Genomic DNA, 17,049 nt, shown 5'->3' on the forward strand with positions numbered 1-17,049 from the left:
AAATAACCAAATTATCTCAGATGGAGGCTTTTTGTAACTTTTGAAAGCAATAGAACTACATTTCAGAGCTCTGAAAGCAAAATACCCCATGGTACTGAAAGAGCAAAGGGAACAATAAAAATTACTCTTGCCAGCTTATTAATGGAGATGTTTGTTCACACTAGGTGTTCACCAACTTCTGCAACTCCTGTTTGCTGAAAGTGTCCTGTGGCTATTACAAGTGAGAAGGCCGTGTTCTTTGCACTATTGTATAAGTAAACCATCTCTTGCCTGAAATTCTTCAGGAAAAATAAATTCTTCAGGAAGCACAGGAAAAGCAACAGCACTTCCAGCGTTTATTGCACTTTTGTTGAACATACAAAGAATAATAGAGTATGTTTCCATCTGAGATCACACATTACTGTGGGGTTATCTGGCAATTCGTAAACTGCAAACCTCTATAGCGATACAGGTGCAAGGATATGTTTCCCGTATTGCAGCTATTCAGAAATACCAAAATACAGCCTACACACCATTACTTGGACTGGATTACCCAGTCTCATAGTCAACTGTGCCACAGGCAAGGACAATGCAGCTGGCCCTGCACAGGAGTGATGCTGTACTCCAGGATGGAGGCACCTGCTCAGGACAGCAAGCATGGCAAGCCCTGCCTGACCAACCTAGCACCCTTCTGTGACAGAGTGACTACATCAGTGGACAAGGGAAGAGCTATGGATGTCGTCTATCTGGACTTCCGTAAGGCATTTGACTTATGTCTCCCACAACATCCTTCTCTGAACTGGAGAGATACAGATTTGGTAGGTGAACTATTCAGTGGATGAAGAACTAGTTGGATGGTTGCATTCAGAGGTTAGTGGTCAATGTCTCAATGTCCAGATGGAGATTAATGACAGGTGGTGTCCCTCAGGGGTCTGTATTGGGACCAGTACTGTTTAATGTCTTCATCAATGCCATAGTGGGATTTAGGGTGCCCTCAAGTCTGCAGATGACACCAAGCTGAGTGGTGCAGTTGACACTCCTGAGGGATGGGATGCCATCCAGAAGGATCTGGACAAGCTCTAGAAGTGGGCCCATGTGAATGTCATGAGGTTCAACAAGGCCAAGCGCAAGGTCGTGAAACTGGGTTGGGGCAATCACCAGTATCAATACAGACCAGGGGATGAAGGGGTTGAGAGCAGTCCTGTGCAGGAGGACTTGGGGGTGTTGGTGGATGGAAAGATGGACATGGAACAGATTGCCCAGAGAGGTGGTAGATGCCCCATCCCTGGAAATCAGGTTGGATGGGGCTTTGGGCAACCTGATCTAGTGGAAGGTGTTCCTGTCCATGGCAGGGGGAATTGGACTAGATTGCCTTTAAAAGTCCTTTCCAACTCAAACCGTTCTATGATTCTACGACAGAACAGTGCAGTCTCTGGGGCTCTGTCCACCCCAGGAGGCTGTTTGTGCAGGAAGCTGCCTCCCACTAGCTACACCAGGTCCACCACACTGCTTCAGCCACCATTTTATGGTGGGTAACCAACTTTTTTGACCATATTGTGAGGCAGCATAATACTCTATGTGCTTTCCTGGTATGCAATTGTCCTACCCAAGGGATAAAAATGTTGGGGGATTTTTAAGACAAACAGCAGTACCAGACAGTCCAAGACCTGTTCCCTCCTTTTGCACGATGAACATCATTACAGTGTAAGGATGTCGGGAAGGTATTTGGGGCAAGAAATGTCTGTGAGCTTTGTCATACATTGTATAAGCACAGCCGGGGCTGTAAATACTGCTTGCTCTGCTTGTCTCATGACTGTGCAGGGAACAAGGATAAGATGCCCCCGCTGCAAGCCACTGTGTAGATCTGGGGAATGCTTACAGAATTAACAGAATGCTTATGGATTTCTGTGAAAAGTGCAAGGCCTGCATGGGAAAACATCACAAATGTAAAGTTCGAAAGTAAGGGCTTTGCTGTGAAGAGATAGGTAACATAAAACAGCACCAGTATTTTGTGCCCATGATCAAAACTCCAGAGGCAGGGCAGGGCTGTTACCATCAATGATGTGGGATGTATGCAGGGAAGCAGAACATGTACCCCAAACTACATTTTCCCCATGAAGTTAGGATCGTGTGCCCACTGGGATGCAGAAAAAGGGGCAAAGAGGGAAAATGTTGAATGGGAAATGGGAGTTTAAAGAGGGCACTTGTCTCATAGACTTAATTCAGCTGCTTACAGACACAAACGTTCAGAGCTACATTTTCCTAGCAGGTAATGCCAAAGACTGTGATGCCTACTCCATTGCTAGTCAGCATTTGAAAGAAAAAATGGATTTATCACTCAAAGTGGTGAACTCCTGTGCATGAAAGTCAGAGGCCTAATGATGCACTTCACTGACTCTAAATTTTTTACCCCAGCATTCCCCAAGTTTTGAATATCAAGGTCTGCCCAGTTTTTCAATACTGCTGACTATATAACTTACACGGGGCCTCTTCCACCACCAGAACATTACAGGTGTGGGTGGCATCATACTTGAATAGTAAAAGCTGTTCTCAGCATGGCACAGGGCTAGTCAGGAGAAGATCTCTGGCCTGCAAAAAGAGCTATGTTACTATTGCCATCACAATGTAAACATTTGGAGGGGGGCCTGAAAAACTGTACAGGAATGAGATTATGGTGATGAGCCACCACACACTCTGAGAAAGAGGGCAATGAAAATGTGAAGGTTTATAACTGAAGAGTTCTATATGGGTCTTCCTGAGCTCCACAGCAGCCCTCACAGTGCTGTGCTTTGTATTGGTATCTAGAAAAGTGGTGATAGCACACCAGGCTTTCTGCTGAGCAGCGCTTGTGCTTGCACTCATTTCTCCTTTCAGACATATGAACTCCAGCACCCTCATGCACATCCTAAGCAACGCTGATACTACAAATCATACACTTTTAATGTATTGCTAACATCTGACTTATTTTATACTAAGGGGCTTGGACAACAGAGCACAAACAGGATTTTGCCTAGCTAAAATATACAGAAAGTCATCCACAGGAGAAAAAAAATTGCAAACAATCTAACACATAGCCCAAAAGCTTGGACATGGACACATTTTGTAGAAGTCATCTACTAAGATTTCTCAAACTACATACCACTTACATTTCCCAGTCATCACTTGTCCTAATTATTGTGAACTAAAGGGGAAAAAAAAATCTGACCTTTTGTATCTTAGCTTTGCTCTTTTCCATTTTATTTAAATAGCACATGGAATTTCTCTCTTTGTCCTGTTTTTTGGGCTTCTTTATTTCTTACTTTACAAATCATTCTTAAGGCCAAGCTCCACCTGGTTGCATCTTTCTTCCTACCTACCCTGCTTGCTCTGTGTGACTCAAGTATACATTCTCCTTTGCAGATAATGAACATGGATATATTTTTGGTGCAAAATCTGCATTGTATTGCTACCGATAATACAGTATCATGGATTCAATCTCAGATAAAAATACCCTCCTCTTGGGCAGTAGAATGTAACAGCGTCAGCTTTGTTTTCTGTGCATGGCATGTGCTTTTCAGCAATCCCAAACAGTAAGTGTGGAAAAGAACTCCAACTTCGATAACCTGCATTTTAGGACTATTGGTTATAAATACAGGTCTGTGACTGTGATCATGTTAAGTGCTACATGCAGCTAAGGTCTTTTACCCTGTATTTGGTCTGCCCAAGGGTAACTTCAGCTCAGTTTGTGCAGTGCCTCACGCTACTCACATGGGGCCAGAGTTATCAGGTGAGAAACTGCACAGGCAGAAAAGGTGCCATCACTGTATGGAAATGTGGGTTGAGAGAGGAGGATTTCAGGATAGTAGGGAAGATAAAAAGACTAAAAGGTTATCAGTAATTTTTATTTTTCTTAAGACTATTATCAGCTTTTCAGATTGCTATGTAAGAGGTGACAACTAGGGAAGTGCACTGAAACCCTTAAAATGGACATACACTTCCATTAACATTATGAAACATGAAAAAAAAAAATCTGAAATTATTTCACTCACTGCAGAAGATAAAACGCTCTTATGATCATGTTTTTCCAAAGCCATGGCTCAATATCTTTTTTACCTTGAACTGGAACATTTAATTTAATTTCCATCTTGCTAAAAACAAAATCTTAATTAAAATTACAGTCTGTTGGGGAGGGGTGTGGGAGGGGGCTTGGTTTACAAGGCTATATATCCTGCATACAGATGAGTAATTAGACTGCACTTGATATGGTGGTTTCCCTTTACCACTGGAAGATGTCTTACTTTCATCAGATAAATATGGAAACAGAGCACATCAGAGCCTTAACATTAAGTTAAAGATCCTTTGAGTTACATCAAAGGAATTAGCTCCCACAGTGAAATGACAAGTTGCACAGTCCAGAGCCTGGCTTTGTTATTGTACAGTTATGAGTATGTGGCAGGGGCAGGGAGGTGGAAATCATCAAAGCTGTGACACAAAATTTCATTATTTCTCTTCTGGTCTGACCCTCCCCCAGGAAACAGAACAGGACAGTAACAAATGTTCTTTGAAAAGAGAATGTTCCATTCAGCAACAATTTGTAAATGACAGGATACAGCAGAATTAAAATTGAGGTATGAAAATGAAGACTCATTGGATAGGGGCACCCATGCTGAGTGTGTCTGTACTGGAACGGCCCTGTCCCTATCACTCCTGGTACACAACCAACTGGAGGAGTACAGATATGCAACCTCTCTCCTTTTGTCACTGCAGAGTTGAGAGATGGGCAAGCAATAGCCTTGTAAGAGCTGCAAAAAGCTGGACAGTCCCCAGTTTTGCTCTATGTATCTTTCAGGTGCGTTTGGACTGTTCTACCATGAGAATCAGGCAGGTCTGGTGTGGCAGCTGCCCCTACACGCTTTGAACCAGTGGAAACCAGGTGGCAGAAACACAGCTCTCTCCATAAGTCGTCATTGCTGTGTGATGAGGGCAGAGCAGATGAAACTCACAGAAAAGTGAGGGGAAAGACAACAAAGGAAGAAATACAAATACATGAGCTGGAAAGAGAGGGAGGAAGGTAAGAGGTAAAATGCAGGGATAAGGGACCTGAATCAGCAAAGCGGGTAAGAAGAAAAGCACCTCCTTCTAAAAGTAGTAACCCTTGTACCTATCTCATAAAATATGTAGTAAACAATCCCAACATATAGCAAGGAATATTCATTTACAGAAGACGTTCACAGCCTTCAATAAAGCACATGCCAGCTGGTTTGTGATCCAGGGCCACCTCCTTTCGGTAGGAGCTGGGGTATACAACCTGCCCGCAGAGTAGTTTGAACTGAAAGTGTAAGAACATCTGGATGCACGTTGGTGAGGACTGCAGCTGTGAACCTGAAGGTTCGCTGAGGACACCTGGTGTGTTTATCTTGCCAGCTCTGCACTTTTGTTACTAGAAATGTTGCCAAACCTGAGGCAATGTGCTGATAGCATGGTTTGTCTTACCCAGAGTTAGTAAAGGACTTAGAGAAATAAGGTATTGTAATAATCATAAAAATTCTGAGAAGAGGGTGTTATTGGCAGAATGTGATACTGTATTCATGGTGAAATGGCAGTCCTCTAAATTCCTTTGTCTTATCTTCCCACTGATTTAGCCCACCTGCTCACTTCTGTGGCTTCTGGGATTTTCACTGGGTTTTGAATACTTTAATTCAAGGAGCTGCCTTACAAAGAGAAGCAACTAGAGAGACTCATTGCAAACTTGTACAGCACTTTGATTCGTGCTGAGTTCGAGGCAGATTTTTAATGAAAGACAAGTAATATTCATAGGCACCTCTCCAACAACCAGACATTAGTTTATTTTGCTTTTTGGTAAAAACTAAACGAGCAAGTAACCTTTGTGAGATGACTTTGAGGATCCACATCCAGACCCCGTTAGGCAAATAGTCAAAAGTTCCTCACTCACTGGTAATCATTGCATGTTTGTAGCATGACCTTCTTTGTAATTCTGCAAAGAGTAACATAGAAACCAATGCACTTTCTACATGATTAAAAAATAATTCACAGCTCTGCTTTTTCAGCAGGTGGACTGTGATGACTTGGAAGAGCCATCTCTTAAACTGGTGTTTCACAGAGGCTAGACAGTCATTTTGAGAGACATACGATGACTTTGTCTGTTTCCATCAGGCTCCATAATTGCAAAATAGTATCTCCCCTTCCTCCAAGGATCAATAGGTCAGGTTCTCCCATTCTTTGGGGGCTGAACTTAACAATCATACCCATGGGACTTAAGAACCATGTCATAGACTCACAGCATAACTCAAGTCGGATGGGCCTCCTCAGATATCTTGTCCAATCCCCCTGCTCCAAGCAGCATCAGCTAGAGCAGGTTGTCCAGGACTGTGTCCAGCTGAGTTTCAAATATCTCCATGGATGGAGGCTCCACAAGGTCTGTGGGCAACCTGTGGCAGTATTTGATCACCCTCATGGGTTTATCATGTTATTCTGTGTTCAGATGGAATTTCATATTTCAGTCTGTGCCCATTGCCTTTTGCCTTGTCACTGGGCACCACCGAGAAGAGCTGGACTCCATCTTCTTTCTCTCCCATCAGGTATGTTTGTATATATATATACACACACACACACATATCAGTAAGATCCCCCTGAGCCCTCTTTTCTCCAGGATGAACACTCCCACCTCTTTCAGCCTCTCCTCAGAAGACAGATGCTATAGCTCCTTAATGATCTTCACGGCCCTTTGCTGGACTCACTCCAGGCATCTCATATATTCCTTGTACCCTGCTCTGTTGCACCTTCAGCAGATATCTGGGCAGTGAAGTCCCCCAAGAGGACCAGAGCCTGTGAATGTGAGGCTTCTTGCATATGCCTGAAGAAGAATTCCTCTACTTGTTCTTGATCAGGAGGTCTATAGCTGACACCCACTACAACATGACCCAGGTTGGTCTGCCTGCTTAACCTATAGGATCTTAATTGGTTACTGACTCAGCCCAAGACAGAGCCTCATGCATCCCTGCTCCTCACTCACATAAAGGGCAGCTCCTCCTCCTTGCTGTCCCAGCATCTCTTTGCTCAAGATCATCTATCCATCAGCAGCAGTCCTTTTTTATCCCTACACTGCATGCATTAGTGTAGAGGCTTTTCAGAGAGGCACCCAAATGTTCTGATTCCCCAGAAAGGGCATGAGAGTTGTCCCTTTAAGGTTGCTCCCCAAGTACTTCCTTCTTTACATGCCCACTCTTAAGGTGATTCCAGTGCCCATTCTGTTTGAAGTCTACAACTTTGTACACTAAGATACTAGATGTAGAATAAATAAGATTTAACAGATGTGTTCTACGATTTTTGGACGACTTCCAGCTTGTATTCTAACCATCTGAATATCTATTTCTGTCGGGCTCATGATGTGTTCTCCGCAGCCATCTACTCCTACTGTATTTTACAAAAAGATTTGAGCATGAAGTAAACAGCAATGTCACACATGATGCATATTCTCTGAGTTCAGTTCATTCCTCTGAAGATATCCTGCAAAACCTGCAAACCAATCGGTGTGTCCCAGCATTAGGTCTGAGCAGTGACCGACTGTCCTCTCTGTGCTCCAGCCAGCCATTTCCACCTGCTCCATCAGTGTCAGCTAGAGGCAGAGCTGGGAACTCATTCGGCTGAAAAATCACTCAAGGAAAAAAGGTTATTCTGAGTGACATCCGTTCCCCAGACTGACCCTGGGAAGCCGCCACTACCACGGATCAGTGGTGGTGGCAGCTTATGGCTGCATTGTCATTGGGAAGCTGTTTGTGAAACCAGACGATCACACTTGGCAGCAGAGCTGCTTCACTAGTTATTTTTCAGCTGGCTCAGCTCACAAATTAGTTTCTTTTTTGCATGAATAGGTGTGCTGGCATGCTGGAGAGGGTGATGGCGGGGTGAAAGCAGCAATGGGCAGCCAAAGACATGGGAAGCAGCAACTCCTCAAGACGCCTCTGCAACCACAGGCATACTTTGCCAAAAAAGTATTCCCAAATCTTGGCTGAAGTGCAGACTGTTTTTGTAGCTTGCAATTCAATTCCCAAATGCCCAAGTGTTATCAGCCCCCAAATGAGCATCCATATTACCTTCTCCATCACAAAGATCTCTGTGTTAAAATTTTTTTGGCATTTTTTATTCCTTGAGGAGATTTTTTTTCCTCTACTTGGAATGCAAATGCTATCTGTTACTCGTTCAAAGTTTAACACTTTTATCACTTTTGCTCAGAAGTCTTAAATAGCTCAGAATAGAAGAAACTCTGGCAATTTTTGACAAGATCTAGTGCATTTGTACTGTGCTCAGCATGCCAAAATTTTATTAGCACGTGTTTCTTTAATTTCTTCACATCCTTCATGTTTCCAGAACTAGGAGAAATAGAAAAGTAACTTTTAAAAACTCTCAAATTTGCCACTTGGCTGTGACCTCAAAACGTAGAGCATTAGGTTGAGCTTCAGTGCTGAGACTGTAGTGAGGGCTTTACCTTTTCACTCTGATTTTGTAATTCATACAATAAAATGAGCAGGTTTTTTATGTAATTGGCTGTGATGATGGCAAGCTTGTCTGGTGGGATTAACTATTTTAAAAATGCTAAATAATTTATTTGTTTTAATGCATTTTGTGTTTGAGTTAGTTTTATGTGTATTTCTGCATTTAAGTATAATGGTTTGATCTCCTTCCACTGTGGATAGAGGGCTTCCAAACTTGTGTCTGTATCTTGCTCTCAGATTGGTCCTTACACCAAACCAGGATTTTAGACACCACTGGCTCATAGAACCTAAGAACCTAAGCAAATTACTGGATGATAGCAAACTTTTGCAGGTATGCTTTAGATAATGAAGATAGCTACTGATCCGGTTTTCTGCAATGAACAAAAGTATTGACCAATGACATGATTTGAGGGAGTGATATGCTATTAAAAAGCCAAAATTTTAATAAGATCTTATACTCTTCCCTACCTTCCTCCCAAGCTAAGATCTGTATAGGACTTTTCCAGTGTATGTGCAGACATGCTGCATTTAAGGATAACAAATAATTTTAAAGAGCTCTTGTTTGATTTCTCCAAAATGCTTGTTTTCTGCAAAACATTATAATTTGCTGCACATCACAAGTCTGAAGAATAATAGCAGATATAAAATGCTGCTTATCAGAGAAGAACTCTTTACAAGTTGAAGTGTTTTGTAGCTGAGAACTGAAAGAAAAGAGAAGTTTCTGACAGCTAAATGCCATAAAGATTGTAGGTGCACTTCCTTGTAAGAGCACATTTTCTGTCATACTTTTCATTACACTGATAATCTGCAGATAGTCTTTCCTGACCTCAGCATTTCCAGAGGAAATGATCCAGAATAAATTTATCATCAGAAAATGAGATTAAATGAAGCCGAAGGCAAAGGAAGCTGCAAAGGAAGGAAGTACTGAAAGGTAAGTCGGGAACAGGAGACCATACCAACTTTTGGCAATAAGCAGAGTCAAGAGTTAAAGGGAAGCAGCATTCCCTTTTTCAGTAAGCATGAACAGGACCTGTAGAGTTCAGGAAAGCGAATTGCAAACAGACAGGATGGAGTCAACTAGAAAAGTGGAAGATTGTGAAAAATGTTGAAAAAATAAAAGTACTGGATACTCTCTCTAAAACGTAGCTATCTTCACTAAGTAACACAGTATAAAGGAGGGATAGTCTGCAGTGTTTCCAGATTGAGGTGTCTTACAATAAACTAGCTGATCATCTTAAAAGTAATCAACTTATACATACTGCTTGATACTAATGGAGAGGTTACACAACATATAGTAGGTAACGTCTAAGATTCATTTAAATGATTCAGCAATGAAAGTGGACAGCAGTCTCTTAAGTTACATGATTTCAAACAGATGAAAGGTGACATTCTGTGACATCCACAAATTTGGAAAAATATAGCCAGCTACCTTCTGTACCAATAAGCATCAGTCCTCATGACAAAATCCTTATGGTAAACGATAGCATGCTGTTAGAGAAGAGCTTGCTGCTAGAAAGCAGAGTAATATGTATTAAATGTCGTGCTGTATCTCATGGTTGCCATGATAAATACTAGCAATTACATTTGAAGTAATAGGTACTAGACTTCTGCCATCTGGGCAATTCCAAAGAAAGGAAGGACTTAGATCAGAAGGCACCTGTGGAAGTCACCTAACCCAGGCTTCTGCTCCAGGCAGAGCTAACTGCAAAACTCAGTCAAGTTGTCAGATTTTGAAAATCTGAAATGGCAGAGACTGCACAGCCTCTGTCCCAGAGTTGCCCCATTTCCATGCTTCCTTATTGCAACTTTTACCTGTTCACTTTTATCCTTCTACTGTTCTACTTCAGAGAGAAGTTTGGCACTCTCTTCTCACTCAGCTCCCTCTAGGTGGTGGAAGACTGCTTTAGTTTCCCCACCTCATCCTGCTCTCACTGGGCTGAACAAGCACTCCTCCTCTAGACTTTTCTCATACATCACATGCTCCAGCTATAGCTATTTGAGTTATCCTTATCTAGACTCATTCAACTTCATTCATACCTGTTTTATAATGGCTGGACACTTCATTGCTGTTAAACTGGAAACATTGCTGGTTTCAAATAGCAAGGCAGCAGCAATAAAGATAGAAGTTGGCTTTGCAAAAAGGATTGGTTAAGAGGTAGGAAATGCTGGGAGAAGATGTTGATAAAGAACAGGGGTGGAAAAGAAATTAAGTGAGAATGAGAGATAGACAGCAGCACTTCTGCCTAAGAAATGAAAAACCCTACCCAGAATGAAGGTATGAAATGTTTCTCCTGTGGGTGCACAATCAACAACTACACAGGTGCCAAAAGATGAAGTTCTGCCCTTTTTTCTGCCCCAGCTGCCTATTTCTAGCTGCTCCTTCAATTGGGTCCAGGAGCTGAGCAGCTGCCAGGTGAACCAGATCAGAGGAAAAGGAGAAAAAAAAAAAAATAGTTCCCCTCTCTGATTTCCACTGTGCCCATTTGAACATGAGTGCTAGATAAAACAGGAAGGGAGGGAAAAAGGGGTTGGGGAAGACAGAGGGCAGTGGCTCTGAGCTGGGTGATAGGCACATAATCCCTTGGGTAGTGGTTTGTGCTGACTGAAGAGCTATAGCATTTTTCTGGAAAGCTAAATTTCTTCCGCACAGTGTTTAATAGCAGCTGAGGAGAATACACAAGACTTCAATTCTGCTGCTTCTTCACAGTCAGAATATTGAAGGTTTTGAAGGATGCATGTCACTGAAAAATCTAGAGGCTAAGTCTGGACACAAGAACTGGTTCTGGCTACATGCAGTAAGGAAAATATAAAGACAGTGCCCAACTGCTGCATTTTCAGAGGAGAAACTTCTGAAGTTGTCCTTTAATAGCTTTCGGTATGCTTCAGGCAAATGAATGGATTCAATGACTAGGATGTGATAGTAAAGGCAACAGATACCAGGAGCGTGGGACATCCTTCTTATGAGAACTAGCATGGATCAGGTAAATAGCAATAGTGATCAGTGGTAGACATGGGTGCTGGCTGGGATTACCATCTGGAAAGAGGGAGCTGGGGAGGCAGCTTCTAATGAGTTAGCAGGGAATACAAAGCTTTAGTCATCAAGCTAGCGTGTGGTGTCCTGCAGGTCTATGGCTACTGGCTGCAGAGAACAAACTATCAACAACAGAAGTTAATTAAATTGTTGACACAGTGAATTGGAGACCAGGTTCGCTTTAAACTTTGCATGTAAAATACCTCTGAAAAGCTTTTTATGCCTTCCCGCTTTGGAGGCAACATGCTGGGAAGGAGAGGAAGACAGACTTTATTTCTCTCAAAGACAACACCACTGTTTTAGTTAGAGTATGCCATATGAGTTCACAAGACTGTAAACTGTGGTTCAGGTTCATCTGTTATTATCAACAAGTGAACTTCATAATCCTTACTGGGTTTATATCCACCTTTTTTGGAAGCCTTTTTATACAAAATGTCTTGGGAATACAGGACAGGGAAACTAATTACCGTGGATGTGCACGCACTGGCTTTTAGTCCCTTGCAATTAAGCTGTTCTAATAGCTCTAACATTTTTTCTCTCCTGATTGTGAAGTGAATCAAGAATTTCCCTCTTCTAAGCCTACTCATTTCCAGCCTAAGTTTCTTCCTGGCTATACTTTTTTCTTGTGCTTCCATTGCTAATGATTTTAATAGTTCTTTTTTCCTCCCCTTGGTGTTCACTTTCGAATGTGTTTGTTGACAGCAACCATATCGCCTCTCAGCTTTCATTTTGCTGGGTACAACATGTCCAGCACTTTCAGTTGCTTCCCATACAATGGGCTGTTTATTCACCTGTTTACTTAATAGTGCTTCTGTGCATCTGCTGCAAGCTCAAAGGATCCTCAACCAGGATAATGTAACTTGTGCATGGCATTATTGCCTTTGAACATGGATATCAACAATTTTCCATGCTTGTGGAAGAGATCTTTCCTGATGCCTCCTATGGCCGTATCTGACTGTATTACAGTTGCATCACTGAGCCATGATTGTTATCAGCAGTACTGCAGATTTATTCTCTTCCCTTTTGTGAAGCCATAAATGTTCCCTGTGAAGAGTTTCTCTTTCTCTGTGTAGTCCTTTTGGTCCCTGGGAGCTTGAATCAGTCCGGTACAACATACATTCCCTGCCTCTTCTGCTCACTGCCAAGAGCATATTTGATAACTTCACATTTACTCTTCAGTTCCTCTCAAGTCATATACATTCAAGGTGGAGTTGTTTTTTGACTCACCCAGGCTTTGCTTTTGGTTGAGCTGTTTTCAAAAGATAAGTTCCTTTTCCTTTATTCCCACTTTTTTCCAATTTTCTGTTAACTTGCTGCTTTTTTCTTGTGATTTCCCTTCCTTGTGTTTTCAATCAAAAGCAGTGGCTTTCTTAGCTTCTTTTTGAGTGTCTTTGTATCATCCACCAGATCAGCATCAAATACCTTAAAGATCTGTCCAAACCAAAAATCTGTGTTATATCCTATGGCCTCACTAGCACTGACTCTGCCTCCAGCATCACCACCAGCTTTGGTTCTTCTCAGGGTTTCCAGTACCAGCCCCATCAACTGTACTGTTTAAAATCTTAAAATTTACTCCCCAAAGAATAAAGGTAGCCTTTGATACCTCTCCCACTGTGGCTATAGATCCCAGCAAGGGGTAAGCAGTGTGGTGCTGGACCACAAGCATGGTCTCTACCTCCTTTATGAAGCCATCAAGGCCAAACTGAAAGCAAGAGGAACAGTTGATGCATTTGGACCTCCATGTTGTTTCAGACCAGGTTGTACCTTAGGAATGTATAGATCAGTCTGTATCATCTTCTTGACTAGAAATAGTGTTCATTCTGCTTCTCTGCACCTGTTGGAGGGGCTCAGCCAGTGACTTCAAAAGAGCCCCACTGCTTCTTCTGAGGTGGAAAGTACCCATTAGTCTTCTCCAAGTGTAAGGCTGGTGATCTACAAGGGCGGCAGAGTTTGCACATGCATTCTGTGCAGCTGGAGATATTCCTGTGTCATATAGGGGAGGGGATCTTCAAACAATGACAAGCAGTGCCAGTACAGCCTGTATCAGCCTGCAAGGAGAATGGAGATCCTTCCCGCAGACGTGAAGTTAGTCAGCTTTTGCACTTGGATATCAACCTTTGCATGCACCTGCTGGTGGTGCATTTCAGATCTTGCAGCCCTAACAGACATTTCTCCTTGAATCATCAAGATATCCATCTCCTGCACTCCATTTTCCCATACAGCAGCCACCTAGGTGCAGGCCTCCTTGCTTTGTGCATTAATGAGCAGTGTTGTGTAGGCACTGCCTGCCAGGATCAGCAGTTCTGGTTTCTGAACTGAAAACTGAAGAACACTAGGACTTTGTTGATGCTCTGCTGATGTTTCTAGGTCCACTCACCAAAATGCAGACCTTTAGCTCTAACCTCCCCTTGTTAGACTCTCCATAGTACTCTGGCCTCTCTTCTTTTTTTGCTGATTATGGTTGACAAATTCTCCCTCAAACATGCCTGTTCATTTGCACAAAAATATGAAAAAATCACGCAGTGCTACAGGCTACACCTTTTTTAGCTTTTTTCCATGGGTTTTCCCAGCCACTGCATAATAGCTGCTTAGGCCGCTGCACATACTTCTTTCTTTTTGTAAAAAAATTTTCTTTTGACTTTTTATTTCCTTGTGATTTCCACCTCCCTCATTTCCTTTGGCAAATCAAGTCTGCTGTAAGTGCTGAAAACCTGCTTGTTTATAAACTTGACTGAATGAATGGCAGACTGTTGAGGCTTCCTTAAGTTTGGAATAACTCATTTAGTTCAATTCAGAGATGGGTAAACCATTGCAAACAAAAGCATGTATCAAATCACACACTGCAGTTACAGAAACAAATGCAGATATTTATCATTTCTGACACCATATTCACTCATGAAAATAATTGTTAAAAATTATTTGAAAGCTTTGCTACCTAGAACAATTTGTTGGTTTTGTGCAAAATTCTGTCACAGGAGTCTGTCAGCAGGGCTTTTGCACCTTTCCCAATTCAAGTTCTGAAAAGGTACACCTATAACAATTAAATTCTATCTATCTGTTAACATCTGATATTTGATTGCAGAGCTTAGCCAGCCTACTGGAATGACGTCAAATAAGAAGAGTTTCAGGAGGTTCAATCTAATTACATTATAATATTTAACCATATTTGAAAAAAATGGGAACTCTTTGTTTTAATATTAAACCTCTCAGCACAGTTGAACAGCTAGCTGTAATCTTTTTGTGCTTTGCTGGAACCAGTGCAGCAGTTCCTTCAAAGTTCATTTTTAATCTACTTTTGACAAGGCTGCTAAAGCCACACAGCCAGGCCTGAAGACCTGGCTTTGCTCCTGCTGCCGCTGGCGAACAGGCATCAGTGCCAACAGGACTGTGCTTCAGCGCCTTCCTCACCATGAAAATAAAGACAGGTCAAACAAGTGCCCAGGCTAGTCCACACCTGTCCTAGAGGAGGGCAGCACAGTTCATATGGGCAACATCATATGTCAGCATGCTTATTTGAATCTATAGAAAGTATATGTCTTGCTTTGATTCCTTGCACAAAAACATATTTCACCCTTAAGTCTCAATTAAAAAAGCAAAGAAGCTTGATCTTAGGACAATTGTCTTCTGTATGAACAAAGTATGTAGAGGGAGTGAAAAGAAATTTTTTTTAAAAACTGACATATAAACTTTGAATGAAAAATACTGCTTTTACACTTTCTCCCTCAGTATAATTTTTCCCAAGATGTTTCGCAGTATCATTAAACAATGCAATCAGTTAATTACATACAATAGCATCACTTTCTAACTAATTGGTGATTGTATACTAATTTATCAGTAGAAGTCTGCCAAAATCCTTGTGTGTGTAATGGTGGATTACAAAACCTTCTGTAAGATGAACACTTCGGTTGGCACATGATCTATGCTTTCGATGCCTGATGAACAAAAAGGAACTTGCCTCCTGTACAGAGGATCCTTATTCAACAGCGTCAAAGTTACCCATGCTTGCTAAGCAATGCTGTAAAATTGTTTCCTGCTCCGAAGACATGCAGATACAACTGTCCTTGAGGCACCACTGTGTAGTAAACAGTTGGTAAAGAGCAAAATGGAGATAACCGCCCTACGTACCCTGTAATTCACACTGCACAGCTAAGGCAGTCACACTGTTTTACCTATGGCTCTAATTCTTATGCCTAGGCAAGTAAATTGAAAAGCCTTTTGTTTGGTGATTTATTATTATTACTATTATTATTATTTTCATTTTCATTTTCATTTTAAAAGCTTTCGCTTTTACTGTAGTCTTGACAATTTTTAACCTTCAATCCTACAGAAAGAACCATAATGTCTGGTTTGATAGGAATGCATATGTGGTTCACAGCTTTCCCAGGCTTTTGGATATCACATTAGATGTGTTATTTTTAAAGATTTGAGTATGAGAAAAATACAGCATGCCTGTATTTTAACAGGTAGAGCTTTCCTTTATAACTTCTTGCAGACAGAAAAAAGAAAGTCTAGTGATATCTTTTTTGACACAGGGAGTTAGCACTCTGTTTTTGACAGAAGGAAATCAAAAGAAAGGAAGTTGTCACATCTGCTGAGAATCCCTCATGTTCATTGCATTTATTTTTTTTTAATATACAAGTTCTGATAGATTTATTAACAGCCATATAGGCCAAAGGTAATTCCATATTCATTAGGGAGCTGCCTAATTTTGTGTGTGATTTTTTCTGACATTTTTCTAGACATTCCACATCACCCTAAAGTATTGAATTGTTATCACAATTACTGTATTTAATTGCTTAGCAAATAAAATTATAACAGAAAGAATACCTGGAAAACATGGATGTGTGAGTTAACAAAAAGCAAATCTAAATATTTGTTAAAACTAAATTTTTTCTCAGTGATTTTAAAACTTAGTATCTAACTTCTTATTTTAAGTATTAATATTTATTGCTTGTTTATTCTACCTGGTTCTGGGGTAGACTATTCTCAACTGTTCAGGGAAATTTTCCAATAAAAATCCTGTAACTTACTATTTTCAATCAAATCATTTCATCCCTGCTTCTTTCAGGTATTTGCTTTTTGAAAAAAATTTTGAAAAATTGAACTCGGTTTCCTTTATGTAGGTCAATCATTCATTCATAAATAGCAGCTAGACCTCATAACACCACCATGTCTTCAAAGACAAAGAGTAGTCCTTGCTGTGTTCACACATCTAGGTTTCCATAGGCATCATCAAACTCACTGGCTGGGAACTGATCTATGAAATACTATTTTGATGTATTGCTTCTATTCTCATTCACTCTTAAACTCTCCTGTGCTCTCAAAACCATTGTAATTAAATCAGGTATGATATGGAGAAGAGACTATATCTGCGGAACTTAATTTCCTATGCTCTCAAGTGCATATTTTTAATGAATACTAGACTTGCTAAAGAGAGACTCATTAGTAAAGCTACACTGAATTATTGACAACAATGTACAATATTCGTTGAGTCATTTATTACCAATAGATCATGCCAGCTAAGGGTGCTAGAAGGTGAGAGAAGAG

The sequence above is a fragment of the Falco cherrug genome, chromosome Z, assembly GCF_023634085.1.
Source record: "Falco cherrug isolate bFalChe1 chromosome Z, bFalChe1.pri, whole genome shotgun sequence".
Taxonomy (NCBI): Eukaryota; Metazoa; Chordata; class Aves; order Falconiformes; family Falconidae; genus Falco; species Falco cherrug.